Raw genomic sequence first — 8,640 nt, 5'->3', positions numbered from 1 at the left:
ATACAGAAAGACGAACTAGCAACAAGAAACTGAAAAGGACAGTTTTAAATAGACTATTGATTGACATGCAATGAGACACAGGTGAGAGGGATGGCAGACATGGCAGGAAGGAAGTACATATAAGGAGTGGGGAGGCGGAGACAGGAAATGAGACTGGTGGAACAAATGAATGAGGGAATGAAACTGAAAACAGACTATGGTGGTCATAGAGGGACACAAGAGGCGAAAACACTACGGACTAGGGAAATCATGTGATTACAAAAACACTAGTCAGAAATCAGGAAACAGAAAACACAGCACCTGACAGATCTTCCTAAGGTAATTGAGTTTCCGAGTTACCAACTCATGGTTCTATTTCAGTCAGCATTTTTTTTTCCCCACTGCACCACGGTGAAACACTTACTCCTAAGCCGTCAGTTCTCCAAAATTCCCTGCGTGTTTAAAATGCGGCCCAAACGCACATAGCCCAAAGCGATTAGTGGCGCTTTTGAGTAGCTAGGTTCTCTTCTGTTGGTATTAGCATATATTAAGTGGTTGGATTGTGTGGGATGCAGATATTGCTGTAACCCCCCGGGCGACTCGGAAATGAACGGTGGGAGAAGGAGCTGAAGGTAAGGGAGATGTGGAACGCAAAAGCCGGTCGCAACGAGGCATCACAAGTGCCCTGTGGTCCGATCAGCTGGCGTGTAATATATCACAGACACAGGCAGAGGTCAGGGCGTTTTCAGAGACGTGACACTGCAGGTGTTCTCTTGGGGGGAAAACACCACCTGTACCAGCCACCGCAGGCTGTTTACTGCTGCACTAAAGATGGCTTTGAAATTAATTTATGGTTTGATTTAAATGCTGGTGGCACGGATGGTGCAGTGGGTAGCACTGCCGCCTCACAGCAAGGAGGTCCTGGGTTCGAATCCCCGTCGGTCGGGGCCTCTCTGTGCGGAGTTTGCATGTTCTCCCCGTGTCTGTGTGGGTTTCCTCCGGGTACTCCGGTTTCCTCCCACAGTCCAAAGACATGCACGTTAGGCTGATTGGAGAGTCTAAATTGCCCGTAGGTATGAGTGTGTGAGTGAATGGTGTGTGTGCCCTGCGATAGACTGGCGACCTGTCCAGGGTGTATTCCTGCCTTTCGCCCAATGTATGCTGGGATAGGCTCCAGCCCCCCCGCGACCCTGATCAGGATAAGCGGGTTCAGATAATGGATGGATGGATGGATGGATTTAAACGCTCATTAAAGGCTATGTTCTGTCATAAATATAGTTCTTCATGTTGCGGTGATGTTTCAGAATATTTTTCTCACACATATTTGAAAGGCAAAAATATCTGTCTTTATTTGGAAAATTTATTCAGAATTTACAGGTGTGAATTATAGCATTATTACACAGTAGAATTACAGCATTATAAAGTACACAAAAATTTAAAAAATTAAGATCCTCATTCGTATATTAGAAGAAAAGTAATTAATATATTATTGTGAGTGTGCGTCAGTGTGTGTGTGTGTGTGTCTGTGTATGTGTGGGGGGGACCTTTATTAAAACAATGAAAACAGTGCTCTATTATCTGTGAAATGTTTAGAAAGAAAATAAAATGATTTTGTGGGGTGTTTTCTTGATGAGGTGTGAGGGAGTGAGAGAGTGACAGTGAGTGAGATAAAAACCCTTGGTCAACAGCATTGCTAAAAATGCTGCAAATAAAAATGCGACCCATAAGGTAACTGAGATAACAAAGCTGATACTTGACAAAAGTTAATAAACAACTGCATTGCTGCTATGATTAAAGTTGGTCATGATCTTCGGAAGAGAAATATTACCTTTATAAATATTACCTTTATAGTTTTGTGTGCGCATGTGTGGGTGGGCGGGGGTGGGTGGGTTTGCTTCTCTGTGTTTGAGCCTTTGCAGTGTGCATGTAGGTGAGTCAGTAACATATTTATAGATTATCTATGACATAATATATTGATATATGGGTACTTAAGCCCACTACTGCGGGGCTAATGAAGACTGATAGCAATAGCACTTTAGCTTCATACCAACATTTGAGTTATACAGTCTGAAGTGTAAATTATTGCATTACAGTGTGAAGTGTAAATCAATGTTGCTGTAGTTCAAAAGCGCACATCTATCAGGGTTTTCCTGCTCATTTTCAAAGCAGCATTTTTTTTCCTGGCTCACGCATGCAGATTGCTGCCTTGGTTAATTGGTTTCCAGGTGCAGTGTAATTACTTATCTGTTATTGGTAGGCGGGCTCTGCTCTATGTAAGATCCCTCCGCTCTGTGCTTGAGTGATGCATTGTGTTTCAGACACCCGGCCAGGTAGAGGTAGCCTTCAAGGCTGGTTTCTCCAGTAGAGATTTAAAGCCTGTGTGACTCTGTATTCAGGTAACCGCATCAGGTATAAGTCAAAATAGACTCTTGTATTTTAGTTGGCGTTTCGCCGGGGAGTTTTCTGACCTGTTTTCCCTTTCCCCTCTAGTGGTTCCCCTAGATTATATTGGGTTGAACCCAAGACTATATTAGTGTTTATCACACGATCTGGTGGTAAATTGAAGAGTCCCTTTTCGGTCAGGGAGAAATACAGTAAAGAGTCCCTGGCTGCCGGTCTGATCCGTCCCTCCCTACCTCCCTGTGAACCTTAATTGTTGTCTCTGTGACCTGCTTTGTGTATCGGTATTTTTAGTTGGCTAGGTAAGCAGTGTTCGGATAGTTAACCTTGGTCACTTTTGCTCTGTTGTTTCTTTGTTTCTTTGTTCAAAAAAAAGAAAGAAATTGGCCCTCGTCTTTATCTTTGTTGTGCAGGTAGCAGTTGAAATTGTACTTCCCTCTAGGGTCTTTCAGCGCACTTACCCCTGGTTGTGGGTATGCACTCTGTTGTACGTCGCTCTGGATAAGAGCGTCTGCCAAATGCCAATAATGTAATGTAATGTAATGTCCCTCCTCTTCTCCCGCTGGAGGAGGAAGGACGTGCCTCTCCGGCCCCCGCATCAACAATGGACCGAACGGCGTCGCAGTCAGGAACCCGCACCCCGTTCCGCGGGTCTCGTCTGCTTTCTCGGCGCTGCAGGGCCGCAGTTCTCCACCGAGCCGGACCTTCGCAACGCCTACCGCCCACGTCCGTGAGGGGGGAACGAGCGGAAGACAGCCTTCAACACACCCAGCGGCCACTACAACGCCCCCGCCACCTTCCTGAACCTCTGCTTCTTTGTCTCGTCGGCCGACCGCCAGGCGCGTCCGGCGCGCTCTCCAGCGTTGTTCTCTGTCTGCTTTCCCCTGTTTTCACCGGGTTAGTTTTCCACTTCTGTCTTTTGGATTTTCCTTCTGTTCCGCTAGGACCCGCTGTGTATGGACTCCCTTCGATTTATCGGTTTTACGATTTGGGTTTTCGATTCTCTTCATCCACCTGTTCGGACTGCCTGATTGTTTTCGATCCTCTGCCTGTGACCGCGACCATTCTTCCAATTACCTGTGTTGTGTCTGTCTGCTTGGATACCGGACTTTTGCTTGGACTATCATTTACGAAGTGCTTATTCTGCACCATTCCTCTTTGCTGGTTCTTGTCCCCTGCCTGTCTGATCTGTCGTGAAGTTAATAAAGACTTTAGCTTCCATATTGGGTTCATTGTTCTGGTGCCTGACAGAATGCATTAATAAGTGTATTCTTAGTATCAGGTATGAAAACCAGTAGGCTGCTTCAAATCTGAGTTTTACAAGACCGTTTCAGAAAAGAATAGCGAATTTAAAAAGCATATATACTGCAAATTATCTTCAACAAAGAATTAGATGGATTTGAAATACTGTCAATCGACAAATGTGGATTCACTTGGTTTCAACGTGAATAAATACAAGCGCATCTCTTAAGTAAGCAGTCCTTTCTTGGGCGCATGATTCCCATGAAATATGCAGGCCCATGACTGAATATAAATGTATTTTTCATGAGAACACGAGGAGAGAGAACAGAACGGCCTGATAGAGTGCATTAATGGCAGACCGGTGGGAGGAATTAATTTTGAGTTTGCTACAGGAGAACAGTACTGCCCAGCCTGCCTCCGCCTCTTCAGCGTAGCAGTCTACGCACTTTTCCCAATCATACGCTTTCACATACACGCGCACACGCATACGCATTTACCCACACGCACACACCGAAACACAAACGAAATCTACACACACAGAAAACTGCACATGCAAACATATTCATTCACACACACACACACACACACACACACACACACACACACCACAAAAAACAGAACATTATGCCTGTCAGGTGTTATTGCTTTTCATCCTTTTTTTCATAATTAAATGACTATAAAATAACGAAAAAACTGCACCATTTTATAATCCCTGTAATGTTCCCTGTTAGATGTCATTTATTAACTGAATAAGCCTGTTTTACTGATAGAATTGGTGAAGCCCCGGGTTATTGCTTCCTTGGCAGATGAATACCAAGTACATGAATCCACAGAGTTTTTCCCTGGCAGACTAATACACTGTGTCATTCTTACAAATTGCTCCTGACTCTTGATCCTGTGAATAAGTCAGCTGAAAGAGGCCACTGGAGTGCTTGGTTAACACATCAAACTGGCAGACGCAAAAGACAATGGTTCCCTCGTTCTGCATTAGCTGAACACATGTAAATCCTGTCAGTCGCCCGGTGAGCACTCAATAAATCCTCTGTTGTTTTGCATACATCGTTTATTCAGTGAAAGGTCTTGAGAGAGTACAACCAAGCCTGAAAAGTTGGCTCAGAGATGGAGGCCCGTGGGACATTGGATGTGGTTTCCTCATCTCCAGAATTGAGTCAAGGGTCAATAACTACCAGGGCGTCCCAGCAGTGAAATTGCTCTTCCATGAAATTAAGTCACTTTTTTTAAAATTTATTGCCAGGATACAAGGTGAGACCTTTTCTCTTTTTTTCCACCTGATCAATAAAATCAATTTAGTGTATTCTAGTAGCTTTTTTTAATATTCAACGCATTCTAATGTGTCAACATCTATTCCCTTTAAGAGATCACAGCGAGATGAGAGTGAATGTTGCTACAGGCGGACACTTCATTTTTGATGGCAATCATGTGTTGTATCCGACTGGAATTGTGTGGGAAACTTAGATAAAGATAACATCACTATAACAGGCTGCGGCATTGCAGAGGGCGTGATTGGCTGCAACACGGTATCCCATCTGAGATTTACTTATTTACTTATATGCTGACGGCCTTTCCAGAAGACTTCACCCGGGGAAATTTCATAGATTCTGCGGAAGACGAAGAGCGAGCGAATCAAACCGAGTGTTTTCCGCAGTTACAGCGTGTAGCACGTACTCTGACCCTCAACCACTGACCCGAGATCAGGCTTGGCCTTTGCGGCTTGTCGGTCAGGGTCGGGTTCAGAGTTAATCAACCGATCCTGGATCAGAGTGGAAGGAAGGAGCGATCATAAAGGGGAGCCGTATTTAGGGACCGTGACAGTGACTCGAAGGGCCAGCGTCGGTGTCCGAATCAGGACCCATCAGGACTGCGGTCGAGTGGAGTCTTCTTAAAAACAACAGCTCCTTTCAGCCAAGCTTAGTTCCAGTCATGGGTGACAGGTACTGTCATTTTATCCCTGAATAATTTGATTTCCCGTCTCTGGAAGCCCGGGTAGAGTAGCCTGCAGTTTTCTGTGATATGTCGGGGGCTGTAGCCGGACGAGAGCTGTCCGTCTTCAGCCCGAGACGCTATACTGGGGCAGGATGTTTCCGACAGACGGTGAACACGGAGCAGAATACAAACCAAGCTCGTGAGAGAGAGAAAGAAACCAACCCTGGCTGTCTGTCTTCCCCACCCCTTCCTCCCGAAAATATAACCAAATACCCCTGTTTTCGGATTTGTTATTCGTACTCTCCGCATTACTCGCCCCAAAAAGCGTTGCGCGAGCTCGGTGTTCAAGAGATCTGTTTTTGGTGCAAGGATCTCAGAGGTTCGAACATCTTTCAAGTGGTACAAGAATTTCAAGCTACTACACAAAAGAGGATACTGGAGAGTCAGGCCGGCCTTGAAAGGATTACCAGGCTCTCCGGAAGGAAATGGCGTGACGCTCTTGCCTTTTCTGCTGTCTGCCGAGTGTCAATGTGGTGGAGGGGCTTCAGAGCTTTAGAGATTTACTGAGCTGTTATAAAAACAGCAAAGGTTTTTCACCGCTGTGCATTGTGGGATGGATATGACTACTCACGAACACACAGTTCACAAAACAACAAAACAGCTACGGAAAACACCAGAAAATCTATGCAGAAAGTTTTTTTTTTTGAAGGGTATTAAAAGACAACTTTTCATTTGGATCTGATATATGTTAGCCCGTAAACATGCTGAGTGCAAGGTTGTCTGACACTGCATATTTTAAGTGACTCTATAGTTGTACATACTGTATTGGGATATACAGTAACTAATCCTCATCAAAGTCCTAACAATCAAACTTCATATTATTCACAGCACATGTAAATTTTACTTAACTAAGCTACTTTCCCAAATGTTTAATTCATGTTGTGCACAAAGGAAAAATGAAAACGGGTTTTATTTCAATGCTGAAGCAAGGATTCAAAAACTTGAAAAAAACAATAAGCTTGGAGTTTTCGGTGGGGGGGGGGGCGTATATCTCATGGCTCAAAATTGTTAATCACTTCTTTGCGAGATTTTGATCACATCATTATACACCAATGAGCCGAAACATTATGCTTAATATGCTGTCGGTCCTCCGTGTGCTGCCAAAACAACTCGGACCCACCGAGGCATGCACCTCTGAAGGTGCCCTGTGGTATCTGGTCCTCGGACTTTAACAGCAGATCCTGTGATCCTGGACGTGCCGACGTGGAGCCGCTGTGGCTGGGACGTGCTGTTCCGCACTCATCGGGAGCCCTGCCGCTTCTGAGAAATGTTTTGGCCAGACGACTGTTTAGCCCTGGTCAAAGTCACTCCGGTCTTTGCATCTGCCCATCTCGCCCACATCCGACTACGTTCTCTGACCGTCTAATATATCCCAGAACGTCACATGCGACATTGCTACAAAATAATCAATGTTATTCGCTTCATCTGTGATCTGTCATAATGTTCTGGCTCATTGGTGTATACATGACTGAATAAGCATCAGCTTTAGCTAAATCCTCTCTTGGGAATTATGAATTCATAACGGAGCACTGCCCACACTTGTGCGTGGAGCACTCTTCAAATTAAATTGTGTATTGTCCACTGCGTTCTGTCTGAATGCAGGATTTCATTACTGCCTCCCATCATTTTTCATCTTGGGATCACACTTCAAATGCAGAATCAAACAGATTTACAAAATGATTACCCCCCCCCCGTCCCCCGTCCCCCGTCCCCCGTCAACATACACACACACACACACACTGGCATTTGCACACACACACACACACACACTGGCATTTGCACACACACACTGGCATTTGCACACACACACAGATATTTAATAAATATGCACTTCATTTCTCAACCATTTGACCCATCTTATTTAACATACAGTAGATTTCAAAATTATGCGTAAATTAACTTAATGATTAAATATAATTAGATGTTAGTGTTGCAGAAATAATAATGAGAAAATATACTGCATGAGTGCATGCATAATCGCTGTACTATAACCAGGGAACTCAGTGCTAAGCATAGCATTCTGAGTATACTGCAGGAAGTCTTTAGTTATGGTAATGAATGCTTTACTCCACGAATGCAGTATTTTAAAGTTAACATTAACATTACTTCATCCCCCTCAATGTAGAACCTTCACCAAACATCCCTTAGAAATATTCTAAGCTTAAAAAGAGTTATTTTATTTATATTGTTATTTATTTGCATGTGTAAATGTTTTACCATTTTACAGACATGGCTGTTTCTGTGTGTGAGTCCCCACATATTTCAGCTGTGTGAAAATGAACTGTTAACTGTTGCTCAGGCCTTTTTGCGTTGTTTGTTCAAACATAAAAGAGCAGGTCTAATGTTTCTATTCCTCGTTTTAGCCTATACACTAGATACAGCCCAAAGACGTTCAGCAGGCTAATTGCACTATTTACGCACTGCTATGTCAGCATTGGAATTTATTCCCTTATTTTAAATTTGTTAGACTCTGCAAGATATCTATTAAAACTGTATTGCATAATGTCAACACATTGATAAGTGATAATCTCACTCAAAATATGTGGTAATGCTTTACTGCTGTGTGCTCAGGAGGTAGGTGTACAGAGCATAGGTGCGTAGGGAGAAATGTCATTTTAATCATGCACTCGTGGGTTTTACAAATGCGAATCCTATACCATAGTGCTGAGATTCTTTTGTCAAATCTAATTTCACCAATGTCAGAGAAATGAGATATTGCAAATGTGTGTAATGCACAGAATTGATTACACGTATTTGGCTAGCAACACGCTATCCTGACAGAATGTAACTGTTCCTTTACCAGGCATGTTCGGTAGTCCTCCACAGCCTTCCCAGAATTCCACTGCCATGTGCGTATACCAGGGGGAGCAATAATGGATCTTCCTGGAAAAAAATCTATAAAATGAAGAGTAAGGGGGAGAAAGGAACACATTTATGATACAAGAATGATATTCCTGAAATGTGTGCTCAGGTCTATATAAAACTCAGGGCTCATTTTCTCTTAATTAAGTTGCA

Source organism: Conger conger, chromosome 13, assembly GCF_963514075.1.
Source record: "Conger conger chromosome 13, fConCon1.1, whole genome shotgun sequence".
In the NCBI taxonomy this organism is placed as follows: Eukaryota; Metazoa; Chordata; class Actinopteri; order Anguilliformes; family Congridae; genus Conger; species Conger conger.
Note: the sequence above shows the minus strand (reverse complement) of the source record.